At 37.9% G+C, this 26,311-nt stretch overlaps 1 long non-coding RNA gene across 3 annotated transcripts in view; it reads right to left on the bottom strand.

Moving 5' to 3' along the window:
* The window catches only part of LOC108449300, a 51,519-nt gene extending 35,724 nt beyond the window's left edge, over nucleotides 1-15,795 (bottom strand). For 2 of the 3 annotated variants that reach the window (XR_001865453.1, XR_001865455.1), the window contains exons 1-2: nucleotides 15,698-15,795; nucleotides 14,975-15,086 (exon numbers count right to left, since the gene is read on the bottom strand). This is a non-coding gene — a long non-coding RNA (uncharacterized LOC108449300). Of the gene's footprint in view, nucleotides 1-3,053; nucleotides 5,184-14,974; nucleotides 15,087-15,697 lie in introns of those variants that run through there. The other variant, XR_001865454.1, reaches the window with a different exon arrangement.
* Between the last annotated feature and the right edge of the window lie 10,516 nt (nucleotides 15,796-26,311).

The raw sequence follows: 26,311 nt of genomic DNA, 5'->3' as shown, positions 1-26,311 counted from the left end.
AAGGAGTTCTGTAGAACCTTCTCTTCTCCAGACTGTACAACCCCAACAGTCTCAGCTAGGTCCCTCTCCACTGATTATGGACAATTAATTACTAACTTAAGAGGCTTAGTCAACTCCTGAAGTCTACATAAAATGCTGGACAACAGAATAATTTTAAAATAGTTTCTTCACAGGCTCTTGGAATAACCTTGTTCTACTGTGCTTTAATCCATTTTCTAACATCTCTAATAGAGGCTGCTTCAAGTGTTTTAAAGATATTTGATACCAAAACAGGGAGGGGAATATTCACGATGTCACATAGACGTGACAAACATCCCTGTCAGTGTCAAAGCTACCATGGGAGCTTCACATGATTTCTGATTCCATATTTGCTTTGGAAAACCTGTTCCCAGGATGTAAGGAGTATCAAGGAGGGGCTGTCATCTCCCTGACTTCAAGAAGGAATGAAGATGGAAATCTTTTCTCTGTTTCAGCCAAATCTGTGGAGAAACAAATGATTTATTCAGGGAATCCCTTGACCAAATGTACTTATGATAAGAATTAAGGAAATGGAAGTCTGGTAACTGGAAGAGGTACCACTAGCAAGGACTGAAGCATAAGGGAGCCACAAATGAGAAATGCTGAGAAAACCCACCAGAGAGTACATTAATATTCGCTTCCACCCATGTGCTCTGCTTCCTCTGTGTAATCTTGATGCCTGTGTTATGGACCAGCAAAAGATGTGTTACTGAACTGGAATTGGTAGCCCACTTTTCTTGTAAATCACTGTCCCAGAGTCTATTCTCTATGTTAAGGTCCGCTTGCACAGTCTGACAATGTGCACAATGTTAAACTCCTTTACTCTCCAAAACACATCAGCTCCATCCAAACTATCCATCCAGTGAAACCTTTGGCCTGAGGAGGCTGCTGCACCACTCTGAGAGTTCTTTGACAGAGGAAGTATTGATTGGTCTGAGTGAAAAGGTTGCCAGGAACCAGTCAGACACTTTCTACAGTCGTGACAGTTGACTTCCAGGTCTTAGCAATGTTCCCTGGGATTGTTCACTTTCCTAGTATAAATAAAGCCAGCACATTCTGGGTTAATAAGGAGTGACAAGTAAGACTGCAACTCTATATCCTCAAAAACATCTGTACAAATTCAGAGCATAGTGTTTTCGAGGCCTGGAAGAAAAGGATTTTGTTTATTTTTCCAACACCTGTCTTCCTGAAGAGCAGAATGAACAACCCTCCACTGTAAATCACAGGGCCAGGCTCACTGCAACTAAGAGGACACCTCTTAAACTATCAAAGCGCTCTTAATTTCACGATACTGGTTTTTTCTCCTTCTGTGAGTGAGGACAACTGTCTTCCACAGCAGATGCTTGGTCTGATATTAAACATGTAACAGGTCATCACATAGTCAGGTCCTGTTGTGAAGTTTTCCATAAGAGCTAAGACAGAGACACTGTAAAATATCAGCACTTCGAATAAACATAGATACATATAAATGTCTCTTATTTGAAAATACACTGTTAACATGGACAACTTTTTTACATCTAGGAAGATTTAAGGGAATTAAGGCTTCTTGTTTTTTTGTTTCTTTTAAGCAACTTCATTTAACTTTTCCTCTGTCTTTTTTTGGACTTCCTGAGGAAGAGCAGACTGTTTTACTACAGGATCACTGCTTCAGAAGACTGCAGCCACCATTTCTACCAGACTGCTACCACCACCCTGCCTAACAGGGTGTCAGGTTGTACCTTGACTCTGTCAGTTTGACAGTGTTTTCTTTTACCTTTTTTTTTCCCCTTTTCTTTAATTTCCATTAAATTGTTATTCTGACTTAGTGCCTCTCACTGGTTTGTTTTCAAACTAGCACAGGTTGAAAGCAAGATATAATCATGTTCCTTGTAAAAGATGCATTAAATGACTTACCTCCAGTTTATGTATAATTTAAAGTCACTCTGTATTCTCAGGCTGCAAGGACTTCTGATCTAAATATATTAAATAAAATATTGTTTGGTTTCTGCTGTTGCTCAGCCATAACAAAAGGGTCTAAAAAGCAGGAGACATGACACTGAAAAATATTGATGGTACTGATCCTCTGGTTATTATAAAAAGTTTTCTTGTGTTTAACTTTCCCATCTATTTTCACAGAAAATCATAGTGTGTATCCGGGCTTGTAAAACTCCTAGAACTTGAGACAGCTAGTGCCACTGATTTGATGATGTGTGAGACTCAAACCCTGACATTTTTCTAGGATAGCAAGATGGATAATTTAGGCTTTTTGTTCTCAATTTCCACCATGTTATAAACACAAAAATGATTTGTTTAAATGGTATTGTTACTAAATACACTGCAAATTCTTTCAAAGTGTATTTTTTTTGGAGGAGTCGAGTGGGGCAATTGATTTTGCCAGAAATACCTTTTTAATTTGGAATTTAAAGCACCAAGAACTGTAACGAGTGCATGTTCCACCAGAGGTGGAACTGAAGGGAGAGTCACAGGTCAGCACAGCTACATGGAGCCCAACCACATTAATTCATGCAGGAAAATGTGCTCACCTGTCCCTTCCTCACCTGGAGCACCAGAGAGGTGAGTTTACCATTTTATAAACCTACTATTAGTTCAATGAAAATGTAAGAGAAACCACTAATTAGAACTACTCAAGAAATAGGAAGTCCAAAAGAATAAACATACCAAATGAAGTCTATAATTCCAGGCTTTCATCTTGATACTGGAATTGTTTCTCTAAACTCACTTTTAGAAAGAATTGCTAGAATTTTTTGTTTTGAATTGACTTCAAGTCTGCGCTAAAACATATGAAGACATGTGCAGATACTACCAGATTGTTTTTTCTGTTCAGAACTTCAGAAGAATCACTTTTATATTAGAACATAAAAGTCTTAGATAGATCTAACCCCTTCAGTGCACCAGAACACCAGCACTTTTCAAGGGAAAGAAATATAAAAAACACTGCATTTTATTTTTCTAGGAATACTAATTATATTTAATAATCCTAATTCATTTTATGAATTATGTTTAGAATATGTATTTATATATTTAATGTATAAAGTGCTAAAACAAACCCTAGATAGATTTGCTGGAAAATATTGGGCAAATTTGCAGAGAAAAAAAAAGTATTTCCTTCTAAATTCCTTACATGGTCTTTGTCTTTTGATGAAGTGTTTCCAGTTGTTTTCGCCTTCTTCACATAAGAAAAATAACTTTCTCTCATTTTTTTACTGCCAAGATTTTGATGATGAAAAGAAGCATATTAAGAAAAAGGGTGAGAATGCAGGAAAAAAGGAAGTCTTAAAAATCTGAAGGTGAATATTAACTCAAAGTAGCAAAAGAGAAAGTGCTAATTACCCAACTCAAAACCATGGCCATCTACATTGCCACAATTTACACAAGCCAGAAATTGGGGGTGGCATTAGTGACGCTCAAAGGTGCCTCCTCACAGCTGTGGCCACAAGAAACCTCTCCATGATTGACTGGTGAGCTGGACCTCTCCTGCTTAGCCACAGGGAGTCTTGAGATTCCCCCAGGATCCTGAAGGAAAAGTGGCTCCAGCTGCTTATTACTGACTCCCCAGAATCATTCACCTTTCCTTTTTCAGAGCTCAAAGGCAGAAGATTTATGAAATCCAATCTGATTTTTCTTGGTTTGGTGAATGGAGGAAACTGGTTAGGCTGGCTAGTCCAGCTGCAGTATCATCACATACAGCCTTAAATGCTATGTCCACAGGTACTACCTCCGCCACATCTATTCTTTCCTAATGAAGCAGCCCAGCTGAGAATATTAATAGCATTATCTTCAGCAACACTAAGTGTAACCTTTATTCTCATTTCTTGGAGGTCTGTCTCACATCTTTCCAAGGCAGAGTAGTCAGAGTTATTCACTGAAAAATAAGGTTCTTTCTCTTCCAGTCTCTAAGGAAATGGCATCCTTTCCTCCTGTGTAAGGAGGAACGGTGACAGTGATCTGTATGTTTGCAAACTCATTAAAGGCTTCATCTGAAACTGAATGTGGCAAAATTTCCAGCTGGCACAGAACGTAGGTGCCACCTTCCTGGCGTCAGACAGAGCACGGGAGCCTCAGATTAATGATATAAATCCTCCAGTGACATTTAGTTCGATCCAGAGCTGAATTAGTCTTTGATTTTTATTTTTGAATCATTTTCAGCTACATAAAAAAATTAAACTTGTCCATCAAGACACACTAGTTCACAACAGTGATCTGGGGCAAAGATCCTGACAGACCAGAATGAAAAATTTAAATCTAGTCTCAAAGTTTTCCTCATATAGTCTTCTCACCAAGAAGGCTATAATCATGTGAATATCCTTCTTTGTTTCTAAACCCCACATCATCCCTGTTTCCCAGTCTATGACCTCAAATAGACATTTATTGCTACAAAAAGAGAAGTACCAGAGGCTTAATGAACTCCAGCGAGGACCTTCCTGTTTGGGATGGGTAACTTACAAACACTGCAAAAACAAAGGACAAATTGAAACTGTAAATAAACAAACAAACAGATGGACTGTTAGTGCAAAAACATTGGAAAACACTGTTATTTAATGCAGAAAGTCCAAAAAAGTGTAACACTGAGATAGGATTATAAAGTAATTTCCAGATTTGACTGGCAGATGTTTAACCATACAACATGTTCTTACCATCAAAGGGTAAAATTTCCATTACATCAGTAAGGAAATGTTTTAATGTCTATCCTGAAATAGAAAAATTAGCATGACAACCCTCCTGACAGCTGACAAATAAGGATTTGGACAGGAACCATCAGCCCAATAACCATGAGCTACTGAAGCTAAGAGGTAAGCTGAATCTCTCTCCTTTTCTTCACTTATGAGAAATGTACTTCCTTGTCAGACACAGAGACAAATCTTCAAAATTCACTTATCCCATTACCATGAGAAAACACATAAGAACAAAGGGGAATGTGAGATGCCAAGAGTGTTCTGCATTTTATTTCTCTAAAATTCTGTATGGTAAAACTCATTTATTCACCATGATTATGCAAATTTTGTCACAGGTGAAGGGTTTTGCCTGGTTTCAATAACACTGGTTGTCTTAATGAGGTATGTTCTGAAGGTGTTTCAGACTTCACTTTTCTCACTATTCATTACTCAGTGTTGCATCAGGTTTATTCTCCTGTCCTGTCCTGTCCTGTCCTGTCCTGTCCTCTCCTCCTTTAAAAAAAAAAAAAAAAAAAAAAAAGAAATTCAGCTCCATGTCTGTGGATAGTTGACAAATCAGCACATGTTTTTGTTCCCAGGAGAGAAAGGAATGTGTTTATTCTAAGTTTTCTTCTTCGTTTTTAAAAAAAAACTCCTCTCTGTTTAAACTGTTTTGATGAAATCACACTCCTAATTATCTGACCGCTTAGTTTCTTATCTTTTGCTTTGGATGTATACTGTGTTCTGGATGGGTTTAAATGTTGTTTGGAAATATTAATCAGTGTCTGATGAGTCTGTGTGCAATCATGTCACATGAAGAGGTAAATACATATCTTAGGAGCAGAATTCTTTTATGGATGGAGAAATGTACTGGACGTTAAAACCAAAGTTGGTTTGAATAAAATGAAAACTGACATTTCCTTTAATTTCAAACTTTTTCGTGTTTCTGATTTTCCATTTTTATGAGGGCCTTTTTCTTTTTTTTCTCCCCTGAATTTCCTGGTTTTGGTTTCAAAACAGAAATAGCAGATTAAAAGTGACAAGGCTGTTTTCAAGATTTCCAGTATCAATGGAGGCCAAACCAATTTTCCATTTTGCATGTTCTCAACAATGTTGAAATTTGACTTTCAGTTTGATTAAGCATCTGAATAATTATGCATTAATATTCTGCTTACAACAAACACTCTTCCTTCACCCTCAGGTTGAAATTAGCATCCTTGCTTCAGAAATTGTCTAATCTTTGATTGGAGTCTTTACATAAAATTGAAGCTTATTTGTATGAATAAAGCAATAAGGGATTAATGTTTTTGTGATCAGAGATGATCAGCACAGGGTGAGGTGTTAATCCACCACTAGAGGGCATCCACATGGGAAGGAATACGATCCTAATGAGGTTGCGATAGAAGAATTAATAACAATTATTAAATGAGGTCAGCAGATGTCAAACAAAGCACGTTCACTACTTCCTGCCAAATTCTACATGTGTAGAAAATTAAAACAATGCCTCAGAATTAAACAATCTTAAAACAAATTCTCAATCCCATAGTCAGGTTTTACGTAGGAAATAATCTCTGGATCTCCAGAACCCAAAATCCTTGTGTTTTTAGCCACTACAGCTTCAAGTAGGCTCCTATTGATATTCTTCTGAATAAGAACTGACAGAATATTGATCAGCTCACAGATCAAATGATCACTCAACTCACAGACATGTCTGCAACTACAAGATAAATGGACTTTTAATTTTAGGCCCCAGACAATGCATTATAAGGCTGCTAGGATGTTGACAGAACTCTTTGTAAAAAAAGAAAAAAGCAAAATGTGGGGAAAATTATTTTCAACATATCACACAGCTGAAAGTAATAGCTTTTAACGCTTGGTATTCCATAAACTGTGTGTTTAAGAGACTGGGGAAGGAACGAAAGGGCAAGGGGTTTGTGCCCAGAATGCCAGTTTTCAAAAAATAATTTTGAGGAGAGCATCAGTTACCTCAATATCATGAAATCTGAAGACTTTTGAAAACTTCTGATCTCTAAGGAATTTCAGGAAGAAGCAGTCCCAGGATTGTTAGATTTTCTACTCTTTGAAGAGTGTATCTCAGTAGGAGGACGAGACATCAAGAAACTGTGCTATATTTCTTACTCGATTCTGTCTACCGCATATCCTGCTCCCAGGAATGTTACTATTTTGGAACATTTGGCAAATGGTTTTGTATTTGCATGGTTGCGTTCTGTAAGCACTAAGAGTAAGAAACAATTTGTGAATCTCCCATTGACTGGGCAGTCACCATTGCTGTCAATATTCTCAGTAAAGAGATGTTAACGTGCATGTGATGTCTGGACTATTTGCTCTTTTTTATCCTACATAATCAGCAGATGATGAGGTGTTAAGCTGAAAACAACACTCAAACCCATTCTATGTATATTGTTTATGATCTGCTTATATTCTCTTTATTTTACAAATGAGTTCAAATCTTTGAGCTATTTATGAAACTTCTTTTGGGAGTCAGGGCTTTCAAATCTGAATTGTGCTTTAAAGAAGGGGATTTAACTTCAGGGCAACGGTGTACCAGAGGCAGAAAGGAGTTATTGGTGTTTTAAAGAGTGCCAAATAACCCTTAGTTGTTAAACTAACGGTACATAACTTTGCAGAAGATTGCAAGTAAACTTGCAGTCAGAGATAAAGAATGAATGATCCTCTTCTGTTCTGTAAATGAAAAATTTCATGTTACTGCACAAATTCTTCCTAGCAGCCAAGTCTGATGATATGTCTTAGAAGAATTAATTTAACTGATGTGGAATCACTATAACCTCAAGGCTTCGATAATTGTTTAAAGATTTAAGTTTCACAGTTGCTTTCGTAAGACAGAATAGTTAGCGTCCAGGTTTGTGGCTGAGTTGTGAAAGTTAACAGAACACTGTCAGAACTCACTTTGAAATATTAAATTAAAGTCATGGGACTGGCAATGAAGATTTTTAAGCAGGATGCAAAATTTTACCTGTCACAGTTTAACTAGTGAGGAAACCTGCAGGCTCTATAGGAAATATATTTCAACTGAAACACAAATTTCTTCTGGTCTGAGTGTGTTGAAACAGACATATTCCCAGCAAGATTAGAAATGGACACAGATGCTAACTGTGATAAACTTGGGAAAATAAATACCCACTAGCAAGAAAGCTTGAAGTAAACACAGGTTTTTGCATGACAACATATATGCTTGAAGACACAGCATCTATGGACTAAGGAACACACCTGTGTGCTTTAATTTGGTACCATTGAAATGGCTTTTTTTAAAATGAAGTATGGCTTCGTCCAGAAGGTTCTCTTGTCTCAAACAGTAACTCTGAGATGTAATTAACCATGAATAACCGAGAAGTCACTTTGTCAGTCTCCTGTTTGAGTGAGAAAGCAGGCCCACACTAATAATCATCTTCCTGTACCAGTAAACATAATTCTGTCAATTAACTGAGCTGGTACCAGTTAAATGAGTCTATTGCTACGATTTTTTTCTTTGACTGCTAAGTTTCAACGTTAAAGGCTAAACTGTCCCAAGCTCCAAAGGGTGGAATCCACTACTGAGAGCAGAGGAAATTCTGTGGCAGCGCAATACTTCTTCCCTCCACCCAGATGGACCAAACTTTAGGATTCAGATTGTCAGACTTTTGATGAGCTTAGGGCCAAGTGAGGTGTGTCGTTAGTCAGCAGAGGGAACACAACTGAATATCTTCAGCCAAGTATCTGTTTCAAACAGCTAAAGTTAGATGAGAGAAACCTCAGCCTCAGACTTTTGCCAGGTACAGTAAAAAAAAAAAAAAAATTAGTTCCCTAGTCAGATTTTTTCTGAAGCCTAAAAAGATAGGATGTGAAATCTGGTTTTAAATCTAAACCAGTTTATATTAAAAAAAAAAAGCTCTGTATTGAGATACTATGAAGTTAGTTTGTGTCTGAAATGAAATAAAACAAACACTGTAAGTTTCTTACAATGGTGTTCACATTCCATGCTAAGTTCTACAGGCCCTAAGCCAGATGGTGAGGCCTTTCACAGTCAGATATGCCACACATCAAGATGAGGAAAATGTTTTAATTTTCAACAGACAGAGCTGACGACAAAGAAATAAACTACTGTAACAGTTGCTTTATAGGTCTGATGTTTTGAGGAGGCACAAGAACTACCAGATCTAACAAACCTTAAAGTTGTTTCACTACTGGGACATTTCATCTGAGATAATGAAGAACTGATTCAAAAGAGACAAAAAGAATCAGGAAAAAAAAGGAAAAGGAAATAAAAACCTTCTCCACAACCTTTTCCCACTTTCAGAACCAAACTGCAACCAAATATTTTTGAAGTTCTGGAGCAAGTAGAAAGAGAGTTGTTATTATGACAATAGTAATTGCCATCAAGGTCTGAAACTGTAACACCGCAAAAATGATGTTTCTGGCCAGCACCTGAAAGGTAAGTGCCAGAAATCTCACATGAAATGCTGGTTTTCAGGAGACTGCCAGTTCAAACTGGAAATTTGAGAGGTTCAGATAATTTCAACAAACATTCAGACTTCTGGATGGTTGTCTGAACAGAACTTGTTGTCTGAACAGAACTTGCAGTCTGAACCTTTCCATTCAACTTTCAGAATAGAAAATCCCATTTATTGGCTGTAGATAATAGCATTATCTAGGTGTTGTTATCAGAAGGGTATAGTACTCAAAGAAGAACAGTTAGTCAGGAACATCTGAGATTTATCTTATTTTTTCTCCCACTTATAGTCTCAGTACTTCGCATAATGTCTGGATTTGGAAGACTTTTTATATATATAATTTGTTTATAAGAAGCAGGATTTTAAGACAAAGACTTTAGTGAGCTGTGAAAACACAATTAATTTGTTAACCATGCTGACAACAAGAACTTCGGTTTTTATGGTCATGCATGCTACCTGCAGTCTGATATACATTAACATTTGATTTTAGTTTCAGATTTGTCCCAATAGTACTTTCTTTTTCCTTTCAGTTGATGGAAATCCCTGAAATGAAGAGCTCAGGCAGGTTTCTTCTGCATAAAATAACATCGGTTTTTTGGACTCTCCGAGCCTCTGTTAAACTACCAACCTCCATTATATCACAACTTCAGATTTGTTTAAACAAGTTTCCACCTGCACAACAACCCCTTTTACTGCCAGTGAAACACACTCTTCCCCAAGGAGCCCAGTATTATAAATCACCAAAGTGCACATGCTGCTGCTGCCAGCATGAGAGGGGTCTGGCATGATGAATCTGAGGAGTAATGAGGGGCATGGAATGGCCCACACACGTAAGAAAAGGAGAAAGCAGAACACAGCCTTAGAGTGTAGAAAGCAGGGTATCTAAAGGTTTTAAACACAGTATATTGGATTCAGATATGTGGCTTTTATCTATGAGCTGTGACCATGATGAGAGCAATCAGTCTCCAAACAAAGACAGAGAGCCTAGGATGCATGTGTTCATACACCTGTGCATTATGAAGCAAGAATAAACTGTAACATCCGACTGCTCTGTGTGCATTTCATCGTAGCAACAAGATACGATCTTCAAATGGCTGGACAAAACCTCTACTGAATTGAGTAGACTAGAATCTGTGAGCCCATCCTGCCCAAGCTGCACATTTTCATCACTTGCCCAGTTTACTAATTTTTTTCTCAATAAGGTCTCAGGAGCTAGGTTCAAATACTAAAAAAAAAGCGTTCCCAGCTGCAGTTCCCATCGGTAACAGTAAATTGCTTTCTGTTGCAAGAAACTGTAGCGCCTGTAGTCTCCATTTCCCCCTGCCTCCTTCACTGTTCTGAAGGAAACTGGTGGTCTTACAGCATCCTGGGGGTGGTCTGCAGACCTCCTCTTAGTTGCAGTTGCTCTGGTTCCTGTCTATGCTCCAATCCATTCATACCCAGTTCAATGCCACCCACAGTGAACAGTTGCATGTGAATATCAGAAAATCCTCTGAAAGATGCCAGCTCTATCTTCCTTTGATGTGCCATATTAGGTCCTAATGGGCCAAATTCTTCCCTTGCACACATGCAGCTCCTGCTGGCTTCAGCTGAGGCTGCAGATTCACAACACACAGTTTTATGCTAAGCTGAGACTAACCACAGTTTCTGAAGTATCTCAGAACAGAGCTCCCTCCAGTACAGGGACTCATGTTCTTCAGTGCCTCAGCTATACCCATTGCTGGAATCTTTGTCCCCAGAAGAGGTCCATATCCATGTGTAAACATATTTTCATGGGTACACTATTTCAAAAGACTAGTTATGTCAAATACTTCTCAATGCCTGGGGATTTTTCTGTACTCTGTTTACAAATCATACATGTACACACAAGCCTTTTCTAAATAAACTAGCCTGGACACCTACTAGAAATGTAGCTAGAAATGTAGGAAGAGATTCAAGATGCAAAGCTCACAAGAAGACTGGGTAAAGATTCATTGAATTTATCCATACTATGTTCTGTATTGGGATAGTTGCACTCCTAGCACTACCTAATGAGATAGTTTAAAGATAAATCAGCTTCAACAAGTGGTATGAATTGCAGACATAGTACAGATCTCAGCAGAGCCATCCCTCAGTGATTGTTAAGCTTATGAAGTTATTTGCAGGATTGAATCTTAATTATACCAGAGCTGTTCCACTCCTCCATGCACCATATGTGGAGATGGCAAAGCCAGGTTAACAGAACATGACATCCACATGCCTGTGGATTTTTTGTTCATTTTTTAATAACTGACATATATTTTATGGTAGGATTACAGTGATGAGCTGGGTGCAGTTCTGAAAGCAATCAGAAGCAGTTATTTACATATACTTTAGAAAAAAGCACCATATGTTGAACCCAAGGCTGTTTATAAAGTACACAGGGTAGCAGGAATACTTCAGAACAATCCTTTCTATAACTTCTCAAGTATTTTTGAAAAACACATAAATATTCAACAGTCAATACTGACCTGAAAGTTTCTTGTGTTGTGTGCACACATGCTGTACATTTTGCCAAGTATATTGGCACAGGATTATCCCAACAGAAGGGGCTATATTGAATTTTATATAGCAGACACTTACAGAATTTGTACCCACATCACTCATTCTATAACAGCCTGCAATTAATTTGTTGCAGAAGAATAATGGATTATTCATACATGAGTGGTAAATTTAATACAGGCTGGAAAATCTGGTGGAAAAATTAGGATTGGGCTATTCTCAGCTAGTTCAGGCAGTGGTGCTTTGATAAGATAAAGCAAGGCAAGACAAATTAAGACAATATAAAGCAAGGATAAGCAAGGTGTAAAACTAGGTGGAGCGTGGTGGTTTGCAAAATCCCTTATCTCACTCCTGGTAGGGAGGGGTTATTGTGCTACCATCATTGAATTTCTCTGTTTGTATTACTGTATTCAGATTATCGGCTCTGATAACATTTTCTCAGATGAAATAGAGGCATTAGTAGTCCAGTGCAAGATAAATGGGGGGATTAATTGCTTTGTAGCTCCTTGCTCTTTCCTTCTGTGTCTTTATTTTCTTCCCTGACCTCATGAGTTCTCCCTTTTGCAAGGTCACGTAATTCTGCAGAGCCTGTGAAGTGTGCAGCTTCCCCAGCACGCTGATTGCCTTGGCATTTGTCCCTCAGAGTCATAAGGCCTAAAGCTGTGACAGTCCAACAGGCATTTTACTTTGCCATGTTTTCTGGCAACAGGGTGGAAGAGGAATTCTGCCAAAACCATCAGTGAAATGAACTGACTTCATAGAGCTGGTTATTTTAGATTTCATTGAAATTAAGGACAGAAGAAAGAGACAAGGAAAAACTGTTTCATCTGGACCTTCTGTTTGTCCCAAAACATTAAATATTTGCAACCACAATCCAAGAATATGTTCGCCTAAGAATTGTTCCACTTAATATTTAAATCCCAGGTCCATTGTCTAGCCTCAAACAGGGGCTCAAAAAGGGACACAAGAGGGGGGCAAATGGAAGGTGACAGGGAGACTTAACTGCTCTCCTTCTAATGCAGCCAAACACGTATTTTTCACAACAAGAGTGGTGCATGGGCACTGCATCAATCTGGTTCTCACCTTCCCACCAGGTCTACTATTGAGACAGTTCCCAGTCTGTGCTAAAGCCTGGACTTTCCTGTCTCGAGTGCAGGACTTTGCACTTCTCTTTGTTGTACTTCAGGAGTTTTCTCCTGAAAGTTTGCCCTGTCCTCAAGTTTACCCGGTTCCCTCTGAACTGAATCTCTGCTACTCAGTTTTCCCCTGACTTCCCCTCATTTATTATAATCCTCAAATTCCCTGAAGGTATGTTCTGACTCATTATCTTATTAAGGAGTAGCAAACATTGCAGCAATGTTCATGGCACAAAAGGTAAGGGATGAACAGAGGACTTCAGATTCTGAGATTCCCACGTCAGGAAGACACATTCCACAATGTTCAGCCAGATCTTCCCCCTTTGCACACAGGCTGTGAGCCATCTCCTGTCTTTTCTTACAGATAGGCCAGTGTGAGTAAGTCATTCCAATATTTAATCATTCTCACTGCTAGGAAATTCTAACTCATTAAAGTTTTTCTAAGGAATTTTTTCTGCCCTTTTGCAACTGTTTCAGATTTCAGTCTAAAGCCTTAATTCAGTATTAGCCGAATTGATATGGGAAAACACCCTCAGATACAGACTTTTACGATTTTTTTTCCCACATTTTTGAAATTGAAATTTGAAATATTTTATTGGTCCACAGAGGGGAAAGAAATTTTTGAAAATGTTGCATATGTTTTCTCACTTTATTTGTAATGTTTGAAATTTTACATTTAAGAAAAATTTAGATCCATTCCACTGTGTGTCCTTTAGACTATACCTAGACAGCCAGAAACTGGTTTTCAACTGTGTTTTACAGATCTATATGATTTTCAAACAGTGATAATTGCACACAATGAAATTTCCTGAGTCTGATACACATGAGAGATGGCAGATGTGAAATCTTTGGAAATTATTTCAATAAGTTAAGTTAACAAGTTCTCAGCCTACTCTAGACCTCATATATTGCTTCTCAAAAGCTCTTGGTTTCAGAGTTGTGGAGCATGGTGTGGTGCTAATAAAAGCCAACTCAATATTTCTGTCTCTTCCTACAAAGAAATATGGTTGTAGTGAGTTTAAAAACCACATTAGTGAAAATTTGCTTGCATACTAACTTAAGAAACAGAAATTATGACCTGTTTGAAGTACTGCTGTTAAATTCTTGGTTTTTCTTTCTTCCAGTATTTATTTTCCATGTATTTTTCACTACATCTGGAATTGGTACTAATCTTTGATGAGAAAGTCAGAAAAGTGAGAAGGTAGGAATGGTAAAACACTGCAATATAGATTTCCCATATATGTTCCAGCTGCTCTGTACTTTTCTGGTGACACACAGCAGCCTTAAATTAGTTAATCTAGTTTTATAGCTGTCTTGTATCACTGGGGTAACATAAAACCACTGGACCATATTGCGGAACCTGGTTCTGTGACTATGCTTTTGGCCAGCTTTCACTTTTATTTTTACCTGCGTCATTCAGCAAAAATAATTCATTTGACATCAGTGGAGTAGTACCTTGTACATGCATGAGGGTGTTAGAGCATGCCTCTGAGAAGAAAATGCTTGCATTTGTAGCTTTAGAATGAGACTTGAGAGCTCTGCATGCAGTTCCTTATTATCACAACCTTTTTGTGAGAACTTCTGCAAGACATCATTTTCCTGATCATGACATGTAAAATGAGTGTGGAATTTTCTTCTTTCATCCTTTGTATGTCCCATTTACTTGCGTTAAATACTGACATACAGCAACTGCTTTCTGGCATGTCTCTGAAAAAGCACAACACTGCCCTAATTTATGATGAATTTTTGAGGGGGAAAAAAAAGGTTAACTTTCCTTAATTCATGCCTAATGGTGCTGTAGATGAGACACAGAGAAGCTCACATGCACTCTCTTTTTCCTGGTTACTGTGTTGAACAGTCTGACTAGAGCTGTTCTTGTTTCCTCCAACATGCTGGTAGCATTTTCTATTCTACCAGCCAAAGAAACTGAGCCTCTGATAGAATCCTGGAAATGCTCAACACCTGTTTTTTTCTTTCCAAAATATTTTCAAGGTGTTGCATGGTGCTGAAAAGTAAATTTTGAAAATTGTTTTTCCCCCCAATGCTAAAACTCATCCATTCCCAACAAAAACATTGCTCATGTCTCAGGCACTCTCTGCCTTACAGGCTATTTTATGAAGAAAAAAAAGCAGGAGGCAACATTCCGCATAATTCCTCACAGTCCCCTGCCAGCACCTACCTCATCAGTGGAGTTAAGTCTGAGAGGTATTGTTAAATCCTTATTTCATCCTTTTGAGACTTGGATCCAATTTAGTCTCCCATTGCATGTGCTTCCAGGTCTACTGGGATTGCTTCAAGATCAATTTAAAAAAAGAAAAAAAGAAAATGAGAAGAGGCAAGAAAATATCCCCAAAACCCCCTTACTAATGTGGGAGGTCTCAGATTTCCAGTAGGGCTCTCTCATTCGGACACACATTTTGGCAGTTTGCCATCACTAAAGTACAACGTGGACTCCTGAGCTGTGTTTCCCAGTGACTCACTGTCACTCTGTGTTTGAGAAAGGGTGATTGTTAGAATAGGCAGTGTGAGTTCAAGCCTACGTCTACCGTAGAATGACAAGATGCTTTCCTCTCCCCTGACCTGTTTGGGTGTGCCCATGTGTGTGAGGAAAGGTGGAGAGCTGCCTTGGTCTCTCATCTGTTTAGAAAGTGCTGCTCTTGCTGGCCAGGTGGGCAGATATTTCTTTCCAAAATTTCCAGTTGCACTCTATGCATTCAGCCAGGTATGAGTCTAAGTCATGTACATAACATTTCCATTCATTTGTCATCACCCCTCTCTGAAACTACTCATTTAAGAATCATATTTTTGATTGATTGCACCAGCTCTGCTTGCCTAGCTCTCTTTTTTAAAATGTTCCACCTTGTTCCTTGTTTATTCCCAATTCACCTATGAACTGACTCACCTGTTGTATGCTGAAAAGTCTGAGTTGATGATGAATACCAGTTCTGTAAAGTTGTTCAGAAGAGGCAAATTACATGGCCATTATAAGCCACTTGCATGAAAATCCTTGGGTAAACATCATGTAAGTCAATGAACAGAGCTCCAAGTTGGCACATTTTCCTTTTAGGTAATGGATAACCCTGCATACAACTACTAGAGTGTTCCCTCTGAACTAATAATGAGGAGGAAGCAAAGATCATATTTGGATTTAGTACAGCCAAGTGTGAGGGCAAGAGTTTTATTAAAGGAGTTCAAACAAAAGGGCAGGCATGACCAAGATGTTATGCCTAAGGATTTAAATTTAGTTTCCTGTATAAGTATGCAACGTCTGCCAAGAGGCAAATTGTTTCCAGGGTAACACTTGAAAAGAGTGATCATATATCCCTTAGAGCCAGGCTGTTGAACATTTGTAGAGCAGGACTCCACCATGACTTTGTGCTTCAAGTTTTATGCAGGAACTGAAGTTGTACTGGGGGATATGTCATTCACAGAACTTTTTCTTTTCCCTGTCATTTCCCAGAAGGGCCACCAGCAAAGGATTTCCACCTAGAAGTCTATTGTTGTGGATACTGCTGAGTGAAAATACAAATGACTGTATAAGAGCACCAAGGCTTGAATTTTCAGAGGAGACTGGTGGAATCAGGCATTCAGTTCCCATTCAACTGTCTTAGAATTTGCATATTTTCTGTCCAAGGTTTTTTGGAAATCCCAGGCTAACACTAAGAGTCCACGGCACTGTGAAATGGCTGAAAGACTGATCATTCCGTGCATCTAATGTCTAATCACTGAAACTGTGACTGATAACAGGAGTCCCTTATTGGTTTCTTATACAATAATAAGTACAATAAACATTGTATCACTACATTATTTTTGAAGCAAATGTGGACATGTTCATCTGGAGGGTGGCTCAGAGGAGTCCTGATGGTGACTAGTTTAATTTCTAAGGCATCCTGCTCTTCAATTTGAAAATATTGTACTGACAACTTCATGTTCATTTACTGGAAAAAAGGAAAATAAATGCTAAAATATCTTTGCTCTCAAGGTGTATCCTACATTTTATCTGGGGTCAGGTTTCTGGTATCTGAGGTAGCTGAGATAATTTCCTGATTTTTTTTTTTTTTTTTTCATTTTTTGATAAAAAAAATTAAAAAAAAATTAAGGAATTTGAAGTCACTTTATGCTTACTTGATTAGAGAAATTTCCTTTTTTTTGTTAAATGCAAAGGTACATGGAGCTAACTTAATCTAATATTCTGCTCATATCTTTTTTTTTTTTGATAAAAATAAAACCATTTATGAAAAGCAAACATAATTTTGAATAAAAAACCATTCCCTCTGAAAATCTCAACATTAAGTCTTTGAATCAAAAACCAAAACAATTCATTCTCCAGAATTGGCATCAATTAGGAAATTTTTTGGTTTATCAAATTGAAAAAAAAAGTGGTATTCTATTTTATTGATCTGGAACTGTTTAAAGAATTATACAAGCTGAGTGGAAAAGTTAGAATATAAAAAAAGGAAAGTGACAGGGCATTGTACTGTGTTGCAGATGTCCTGTTGTAAATACACCAATATCAGTTTTCAGGGTTGCATTTTTCTTCTGTTAATGCAGAATCATTTCTCTCTTGGGTGGCTGGGAGACCAGTGAGCAATTTCTAAATGTCAACTCATGCTTTTCTGCTCAGTGAAGCATACTCATTTCTGCCTTGCAAGGTTGATTTAGACTTTATTGAGAGAAACTTTTGTTTTGAACCAAAGCTAAGAAGTTTGGCTTCCTTCTGCTCAAAGCTGAAATACCCAAGATCACGCTCTCCTGTAAATAGGAGGTAACTTCTGCTCTGGAGACCAAAAGTGTTTAAAGAACATAGTTGGCTTAAAAAATCTCCTTTCTCGGGCATTTGATTGAGAGAATGGGATGTGGGGGAAGGAGGGTTTGATTGTTTGTAGTTTTACGTCAGGAAGTCTAGCAGAAGCCACTGCAACATCTCATAAAACATTGTGCAGCTGTGTGCAGACCTCAGGGTGCACAGATGCGTGTGTATTATATTACCTTGGAAGGGGCACAAGCTGAACTTTTCGATTTTGACACCCGACAGCATCCAGCAAAGGTGAGGTCTGCTACTTGTGCCTCAGGTTTTCAAATTAAAACCGTGTGTGTTGCGGTGCTCACATGACATGTATAAATGTATAAATGAGGGCCATTAAGTAAATGCGTTTACACATCATTTAAATGAAACAACACACCTAACCAGATGGATTCCTAAAATGAGTAATTGTGTACTGCTATTTCCATAACTTTTGCCTTTGCTGGTATACCCTCACTTCTCTGGTATGTCCATCACTTTGACTTGAGCTTCCAGGTTGGGGGCCAGGACCTTGCTTTTCTGTGTTTTCTGTGAAGGTCTTGATGTTATTATGTGCAACCAGGAGCGGGATATTTCTCACCTAAGTTTAGCCATCAAACACAGAGGCATCTAGTTTGAGCTTGTCTTTTGGGCATCCTCATGAGGCAAAGGAAAGAAAAAAGGTTTAACCCACCCAAAGATTTATGTGACACAGATCCACATAGTCTTCTAAATGTGCCTGTCACGGATTTTTTATGATAAAGGGGATCTCGATAACTAACTTGGACAAAGTGGTCACTTTTTGATGTAAACTGGGAGATAAAAGTGAGCTTATAAAAAAATAGCAGAGAACTAAAAGGAATACAGAAAGATAGAAAAGAGACAATATTCAGGGATTTTTAGGAGACACCAAAAGTTGTTGCGACATCTCTGCACATAGCAAATTCTATAGCATTTTGTTCAACTTTCCATGAGGAAGTCTGTCAACAGAGCTGCATTTTATTATGGTTTCCAGGATGACTGCCCAATTTAAAACAGGAAAACCAGGTCTCAAATCTTGACATGCATGGAGGAGGACTCCAGAAGCCAAATTCTAGCTACATGTCTGCAACAGCTGGATCAAACTACCAAACAAAAATAGACTGTTAACTGGTCTACAATCCCTCTTTTAAGTCAGACCTAAAACATGCTAGTGGTGTGCAGTAGAAACTCTTGGTTTTTAGTTTTTGTTGTCTTTGTTCTTGAAAACTGGTGAAGGTCTCATGCAAATTTCACCCTCCACCCAGATAATATGAGCCTATATGAAGCTGTCAAAACACATCTTCTTTGTTTCTGTTATATCAACTTCCTTTTTTTACCTCCACAGATGGTAAGGGAAAAATAAAAATAATGCCAGCTTTTCTTGAAGCTTTTTTTTGCCTTTGATTTCAAAGTGCTCTACCAAGGTCAATATCATTTTTCATATGTGGAAATTGAAGCATTTAGCTGTGAAGTGGCATCCAAATATAGAACCTGAATATTAGTTTCCAATTAAAACCATAAATTGATGGTCTTTTCAGTACCACCTCCAGCAGCTGAAGTATGCTAACTTCAGGATGAGTATGCTAATAGTGGTGCCTTTAGGAGTTCTGGCACAAAGAGAAAAAGTTATGCAACTGTCATTCATTATTTTGACCCATGTTGTTGTTATGGCCATTTCTCTTTGCCACTTGGACGTTCCATACAGCTGCACAGCAAAGCATTGCAACTTCTGGACTGTTCATCAGTTGATTTTTAATGATGATAAAGTGAAAGCTGAATAATTGTGATAATACAGGATATGTGTTCACATGTACATGCAATGTGTGTAATATAGGTGTGTATCTGTGTGCTATGAGCAGTTGTTTGGCTGTGGTTTGAGCTGCATCTGTTAGCAATGAAAAATATGTGTTTTCTCACAGACATAAAATTCTGGGCCACTTAAAGGTGAATATTTTCATCAGATCTCTCCCCATCCTGTAATTTATAATAAGTGGAACTAGTGAGCAGTGCTCTAAAACCATAAAAAAAGATAGAAAATAATCATGAAGGGAGAAGTTTGTAATGTTTGCCAGATGAAAATCCAGAGTCTCCATGCTCAGAATTTATGTTGGTGACCCCTGTTACCTTCTTCAACAACACAAGAAGGAAGAAGATAATAAGCTTATGTACTGTACGGTAAGTAACCAGCAGTGTAATGGGTCATAATTCTATTAAAGTGTGTGGACAAGATTTTATAATTAATGGGCAAGTTTATGCACATCCTACACATGTGCTATGGGATACAGCAAGGGGACTGGGCCAGGGGAGGGAAGTTGAGGAAAGTATGTCAGAGGACAGATGTGAAGAGCTAAGGGAAGGTAGCAAAACAATATCACCAGCCATCCATCTGTGAAGAGGGAAAAATCTTAAATGAAGGATCGTTTCTAGGCTTTAAATATGATATATATAATATATAGCTTTGTACTTCCTGTTTATGTTTTGTCTATTTTATGACCTCAGGAGAAGGAGTCAGTCAATGTAAAAATGGAAATGCTTTGCTGGAAAAATTTCTGGTCTTTTCATGTGATATGAATCCTGAAATATTATTTTTTTCTGTCTTTTGTTCCTAATAGGAGCACTTACAGCTCTTGGAGGCATTTCCCAGGACTCTCTGGATGTATTTATACAAGTTCTATCCAGGCTGTTCTCTGGCTCTGAGGTCAGTGGCACAAAGAGGTATCAAAGTCCTTCAGTCTGCAGAGGATTCAGAGGACCATAACCACACTGCCTCTGGGGAATCCCTGGCCCATGCATCCCATGGGTACTTCCAAACAGTGCCCAGGAATTGCTTATGGAAGAGCCAATAGTAGACACTATTTACTTAATAGATGTACCCTGTTTTGCTATCATCTGTAATGCAAATATTCCCACACCTCAGTCCTTGAAGTGAGAAGAAAAAGTAGTGAAAAAATGTTTATTATTTAGAGAAACTACCTGTGTTCATGTTAATGGTAGTGAGATGATGATGGCAACATGCTTATCTTCAAAATGAAGTCCCACTCTATCTTGGCGATACAATACTCATTTAAAGGAGATTATAATTTCAGATTCTTACCATTACTTCTGTGCCTTTAGGTGTAGAGCTGGGGATTTATGAGCTCTATATCCAATGCAGAATTTTCTCTAATGATTTATGTAGGTTGACTCTCAGATGTGATGGTTCTTCTCATTTATGAATTGAGCAGCTTTTTTTTTCAGAAGTCACTATGCAAGAATAACAACAAAGATACAAGGCTGAATTTTTAGAGTCTAAAAATTTAGAGATCAAAGTAAGATAAGCAAAACAGACTGTTTTCATTAAAAAATGTTTGCTGATTTTGCAGTTGTCTAGTGTTTTGGGTTTTTTTTATCCTGGACCTAGGTGATGAAAAATTAAACCTGTTTCTTTTGAAATTGATAGAAGAGTTTCTACTCATTCGGTTGCATTTTATTGTGAGTCTTTCTGGTACATCCTAAAAGGTAAATAGTGACAGAAAGTCTGAATTATAAAAATTCCCAATCTTCATGTAGACTCTGCTGTTCACAGGCACTTAAATGAGCTTCTAACCTGAGCTCTGACCTGAAGTGCACCAAGCTTGAAGATTTTACATCCTAGGTGGCTGTACCTGTAGTGCCTTCTGGAGCTCTTCCAGCAGTGTCCAGAACTTCCTCTTGTCCCAGGATGTATTGTCTTCATCTCCTGGCAGCAGCCTAGGAAAATGTGCAGGTAGAAACAAAACAGAAAGTTTCTAGCCCATGGCATAGTATGTTAAAGGAATCTATTGTATTGACATATGAGTAACCAGAGATGAGTGAACTAGTTCAGTTCAAATAACAACCAGCCCCAACCTTTGCCCATTCAAAAAGTGACCCTAACCCAAATCTTTTTCCAATTTGGGTTGGTTCAGAGAGATCAGCTGTCAGGTCTGTCAGCTGGTAGCCAGACATCAGAGCAGACATAACTAATTAGGATATACTCCCCACCAAGAGATTAAATGTATTTTTTTTTCTCTCTTGATATGTTCCCATAGTTTCAACTTGCATTAAAACCTCTTGGTCTGAAAGCAACATCTTCAGAGTGAAAGCAAGTGGAAAAGTAGATTTTTCCCAGAGAAACCTATAGGAGTTGAATTCATCTTAAATATATGTTTTCTCCCTCAACAAAGTTGAGTCTGTAGAGTTACTGACCTCCCATCACAGAATATCTGACTTTCAGAGGGAGCAACTTATTTCTCAGTTCTTTTAGTCAAACTTAGCCCACTTATTATCAAAATTTGTACAACAATTGTATGATTTTGTCACCCATGCCACGAGAGTAAATGCTGCAAATCCAAAATCTAAAAGTATGCATAAGTGGTAACTTTAGTGAGGTGCAGTGTATTCTGATGGCTAGAGTTCATGAGGTCACCAGGGAATATGCATAGCCCAAAGGACTGAGAAAATTTAACTGGGCAGATGAACTCTGGGCCTTTCTTAAACAGCTTTATTGACTGCAAGAGGTGGAGTACAAGGCTTCCATATTTGTCTGAAAACAAGCACTGGTGCTGAGGTTATGTGTTCTTCTGCATGTTCTACAATTGCAGCTTTGAGTGACTTTCCTCTACCTTTATTATTTTCTGACTAGATTTCAGTGTGGTTCCGCAGTAGTCAGACATTGTGCTAATGTATTAAACTCAGAGTATTTTTTCCCTGCACTTTTATGCCAGCGATAACCAGAATCTGGAGAAAAGTTAATACAATGGAGATCAGGACCTCAATAGGTTTTGAAACCAGGATTAAATATGCTTGTGGCTAAAGAGACCATAGGACAACTTTTTGGCAGGGAGACTATAAATTCACACGTTCCACATGTGTCAGTGAATGATGGGGAAAACTCCTGATATATAGCATTTCAGAGAAACTAAGCATCATATAATCAATTTCTTTTCAATGTGGATTGTCATCCTGAAAAAAGTTTTAATTACATCTTATGTATATATGGCCAGAAATTATTTAGCCATGCTGCTGAATAGGATGGTACTGTTAGTTGTCTGCATAATTTTTTTTAATTGCAAACTGTGGAATGATTACATGTAAATTACAATTTTAAATAACTGGAACAAGAAATATACTTGTGCAATCTATGTGTCAAAGCTTTAAGACAACTGGAATGGCTTTCTAGAAATTCTGCTTTCTGAAAGCCCATGCCTATTACTTTATTTTTTGTCCAAATCCAGCTCAAACTTCCCCTTGCTGAGTCAGTCATTTTTTGTAACAGAAATGGCCTGCTGTTGAGTCTCACTCCTTAAGAATTCAACGGAATAATAGTCAGGATTTATTTGGCATAGTGAAACTCAAAAACATCTGTACCAGAAGGCACAGCAGTCACAAGAGTTGAATGGGGCCTGTTTTCACTGTCATTTAAATCTTCTTATGTATTTTATACAATTAACAATTCTTGGGAGCATCTTCTAAATTTTTTCTTCCAACATTGAGAAATAAAAGTTGAGACTGATTTAATCTCCTTCAGCCATGTACTCAGACATGTACATACAAAAGCATGATGCTTTTGTGGACACCTTACTAGCTGCCACCCACATGCTAATCTAGGGAGGATAGGTGTCACGTGATGTGGTATTAGATCTGTCAGGTATCCTACAGTGTTTCAAGAGGCACCAGAAACTTGTATTTAGGCAGCTGAGTCTGTCTCTAGTCTGTAGGAAGCTGAACCACTCTGTGCTCCTTTGACTTTTTAAACTGCATCCTCATTGACCACTCAGGGAGCTTAGGCACCTGGCCCATGTAATACATGACTGTGGGGAGGATTAAATTAAGGTGTCTGAATTTCTTGCTGAATTCTGCTCTTATTCTGTTTAATCATTTGTTATTGAAGGCAAGAGACAGATATTTCTACCCATCTCAATTCTGCTCTTATTCTGTTTAATCATTTGTTATTGAAGGCAAGAGACAGATATTTCTACCCAGGCTAAGACATGACTTGTGTTCCCTCTTAAAGGTCTGGTCTCTGCTGATGCAAGGTGACATGGGCCCTTGCTGAAACACTTTCTTTCCTGGACTTTTGGTGAAAACCTTAAGCCTTGGGAACACAAGTTTCTGCTGTCTGTCCATGCTTCCCACAGGCAGGGTTGGGGCTGAACTTGAAGCTTAGAAGTCAGAGGAGCTTTGCTTTGATGTCAGTGAAAGAGCTTAGGACATAAGATTTCAAGCTTTCTGTGTGCAGTACATCTTGTCTATTTCTCTGCTTATTTTTAAGAATAGAAAAACCTTGATATTTTCCAGGTATTGTGACTGCTCTTCATTTGAGAATCTCAAAGCATTTTAGAAAGATTAAAATTAACCCTCACTCTATGTGTATATTCTGTGTAAGTTTTATTACAAGCAGTTTACAATACTGTCATATAGCACATACAGAGAATCAGTTAGGAGGTGGAAAGCTGAAGCAGAGTCCAGTTATCCAGCATCCTAATCTTGTTGTTAGAAATCTCTGACTAATATACAAGCAATTCTCGTGGACAGGGTTAAAGGTACCAGGACCTTCATGGAAGGGCTCAGTGCTTGTCAGCAGCTAATATACTGTGGAATGATTAGTGCAGACAACTAAGAACATTATTTATGCTGTAATAAATGTATGGGAGTACTGGAGCTGAACCTCTGGATTGTTCATATTGCCAGGTTGATAAAAAAAATCCTTGTTACCAGACTGATAGGTCCAACACCCCTTTCAGTATAAAGCTTTCTTTTGGTATGTATTAAAGCAATCACAACCTACACCAAGCAAAACTGGAATTTGAAGCATAGTAATGGAGCATATGTTCAACAAGCTTAAAGCCACTCTGTGATACCTTCCAATTCTGTTGATCAGTAAAACTGTACAAAGAGTGAACATTTGCTTTGGCATAATATTCCCTATGGCCAGTGAAAGAGGATTTAAACCTGTTTTACTCACATTTCGTTACTGGTATCCAAAAAAACTGACAATATAATGAAATAAAGGATAAGAAAACTTTATCATGAAGATCGTACAGTCCAGGGCCAAGTTATATAATTCTCATTCTCACACAATGCCAGTTATCTTTGCTACCACTGTTGAATTATTAGCCTTGGACTGAGAAATATAAAACTGCAAACGGGCACTGTGATATTCATCCCCACTTAACTCACTGCAACAGTCTTATTTGATGGCAGAAGCAAATAAGATGTGGACTACTATGTTTAAGCACAGGTCATTTCAAAGTTAACAGATTTTCAAGACCAGAGGTAGCACTGTAAACATCTAACTCTTATTTCCTGCATAAAACAAGCCAGAGTTCTTCAGATTAACTCATGCTGTGGAGAGAATATTACTCCCTTTTTCAAAGTCAAGAATACTGAGCTCAAAAAGCTTATGTCAAACTAGACATGGAGGTGATGGTTTTGAGCTTATCCATTTCCTGCAGAACCTGCACAAGAAAAGGTACAGAAATCAATTATATCTTTCCAAATCTTCTTCCTCAATTGCCTTATTATAGCAGTGTTTATGATCTGGCCTATATTTATTGCATTCTTCACTAGCATAGGCCTTGCATTCCTCACTTGATGTTTGCCATGTGTTGGGCATTACTTGAAATTCATAGCTCTGGTTTCCTTTCTCCACAGTCACTGGACAATTAACTGATATAATATAGGCAGCTTTTGAAATTTCATTTCAAGCTATCAGTTATAAAGGTGACATATTGTTAGAATATTAGTATCAAGAAGATGTCAGTGAAGAAAAGAAAGGGGTAATAAACAATCAAGCTGGCACTGAAATCCAACAAGATTAGTAAAATAAGACATAAGATATTAGACATAAGCTGTAACGTGCATTCCTTTTCCTATCCTTTTCTCTACATACACACACACAGGTACATATATATATATATGGTTTTGTGTGTCAATGTGCACATAAATGGATTCTTGCATCTGATGTAGAACATAAAGGGTTGGGTTGATTTTTTCCTAGATGTGAGAGCCAAGTTTCACTGATTTGGTTTTGTGTGTCCAGGTTTTTCCTGTGGCTATTATTTCTCAGCACCTGTACTTCCACTGCTTCTTGTCTCCTGTAGCAAAGTAGGTCTGTTCAATATCGTAGCAGGTAAAGTGAAGGCTGTGTCTGAAGCCACTGCTTTCTATTTGTACAAGCAATAGGTACAAAATGGACATTAAACAGGCATCCTGCTGATCTTTTTCTTTTTCTTTTTCTTTTTCTTTTTCTTTTTCTTTTTCTTTTTCTTTTTCTTTTTCTTTTTCTTTTTCTTTTTCTTTTTCTTTTTCTTTTTCTTTTTCTTTTTCTTTTTCTTTTTCTTTTTCTTTTTCTTTTTCTTTTTCTTTTTCTTTTTCTTTTTCTTTTTCTTTTTCTTTTTCTTTTTCTTTTTCTTTTTCTTCTTTTTCTTTTTCCTTTTCCTTTTCCTTTCTTTTCCTCTCCTTTCTCAAACACACACCTTTTTTTTTCTTCTTTTCCTTCAAAAACGGTGATGAGGGATTAATTTGGTACATCGTGACTTCCTGGTCATCCTGCAAGTGCTCCAGTCTGGGAAGATGTAAAACAAGCCTGTAGTTTCATTCCATTGAAATTTAGATGCCATCCCAACAGATGTGTGAGCACCTCTAAAAACTGAAGAGTGAGGTTGAGGTGATGGTGCCAGAGGTGTTGCTTACCTGCCTTTTGCACGAGGG

This window comes from Corvus brachyrhynchos, unplaced genomic scaffold (assembly GCF_000691975.1).
Source record: "Corvus brachyrhynchos isolate BGI_N302 unplaced genomic scaffold, ASM69197v1 scaffold116, whole genome shotgun sequence".
Classification (NCBI taxonomy): domain Eukaryota; kingdom Metazoa; phylum Chordata; class Aves; order Passeriformes; family Corvidae; genus Corvus; species Corvus brachyrhynchos.
The sequence above is the reverse complement of the archived record's forward strand: the minus strand, read 5'-3'. Positions and strand labels throughout refer to the sequence as shown.